The sequence below is a fragment of the Ascaphus truei genome, chromosome 1 (assembly GCF_040206685.1).
Source record: "Ascaphus truei isolate aAscTru1 chromosome 1, aAscTru1.hap1, whole genome shotgun sequence".
NCBI lineage: Eukaryota > Metazoa > Chordata > Amphibia > Anura > Ascaphidae > Ascaphus > Ascaphus truei.
This window is the reverse complement of record NC_134483.1, coordinates 304,697,412-304,698,794: the sequence shown is the minus strand read 5'-3', so window position 1 is coordinate 304,698,794 and position 1,383 is coordinate 304,697,412. Positions and strand designations below refer to the sequence as shown.

At 45.7% G+C, this 1,383-nt stretch overlaps 1 long non-coding RNA gene across 1 annotated transcript in view; it reads left to right on the top strand.

The window, feature by feature from the left end:
• Positions 1–435, top strand: part of LOC142470748 (uncharacterized) — a 12,756-nt gene extending 12,321 nt beyond the window's left edge. The window contains exon 4 of the long non-coding RNA XR_012789323.1: positions 1–435. This exon is cut by the window's left edge and continues 10 nt beyond it. This is a non-coding gene — a long non-coding RNA (uncharacterized LOC142470748).
• Positions 436–1,383: the final 948 nt, after the last annotated feature.

The following is a 1,383-nucleotide window of genomic DNA, read 5'->3' as shown; positions in this document are numbered from 1 at the left end:
AATGAATCCTGCCTCTATCTGTTTTCAATGTTTGGATGACTTCACTAAGACTCCTGCACTCAGACGCTTCAATCTGCAGCATATGCCCATGTGCAGCTGAGTTGCTATGTGATCAGCTGGGATTGCAGTATCCAAGGATGCCACAGCTCTGAATGCCTTACCTTACAGCACCTGTGCAGACGACGACGCCCCCCAGTAACATCATCGTTACTGATCACCAACAGGAAAGGGCGTCGCTGATACTCATTGAACACAGTATATAGCTTAGCAAGCCTCCACTACTCTTTTACCACTCCGGGAAGAAGGCCCCCTTGGCTGAAACGCGTTGAGTGTCCACTCTAGGCAGCTATTCATTATTTTGTTGGTGTGACTCTTGGTGCTTATCCTGTGGACTTAGTTAGTTACTCCCTCCCTCCACCCACCAGCGCTGTGTTTCTGCTCTCCTCTGCTGGCAACCTGCTTCGCTGCGATCCTCTGCAAGTGGAAGAGGAGCTTAGTACAGTGCATGTGAGCTGAACAACCGCTGTGTCCATCTGGTGTTGGAGAGGTGACCCGAGCCGCTGACGTCATCAATCGGCATGTGACTGTGTGTGTCTCCTACCTGGCTGGATACAAGTTGCGGACGGCATCCGTAAGCGGCACCCCTTGCCCTTACATATTGTAAGTGTGAGTAGTGCGGCTTTTTTTTTGTTGTTATTAAAGTGTACATGCGTAGTACACTAGGCTGTTTTTATTTCTTTGCAATATTGGCTGTTGCGGTGTATGCTGCTCCCGTGAGGGCGCCTTCCAGTGTTAAGAGATTCATCTTGTGAACCACGTGGGGTCCGTGGATATCGAGGTGGAGAAGGAGTCTGAAACAGATTCTCTCCCCTGAATCAACAAGAATATATCTTGCAAGTGGGGATTTTCCCTTTTCTTGGTTAGGGCTTTGTGGTCTTCAATACTGCGCAATGGTGTGTCTTTGTTCATTTGTAATTACAGAAACCACCTAGAATCGAGTTTTTGAGGACTATTTATTCCAATCAGAACTCCCGTTGGTGCAATTATTCATCTACCAGGACTATTATTCCATCCAGGACTGGCCTTGGGATATGGTATTGTGGTCATCAACCTTCTAGCGCCGGGGACACTGCTTTTGTATACAGTATGTATTTTGTTAACTAGATTTGGAACTGTCTATTGTTTGTTGTCCCCTTGGCTGCAATTGTATTTGCACTTATCATTAATTTGTCTTAGTGTATTCACATTATTCCACATATTATTTATTGGATCAAGCGCTGATAGAGAGTTTTTTTTTAGTTAGTTGTAGTTTATCCTGTGGACTGAATGACTTATTTTCACACATCCTGGAGTTTAACTCCGTGGGACTGACTCCATCATCAC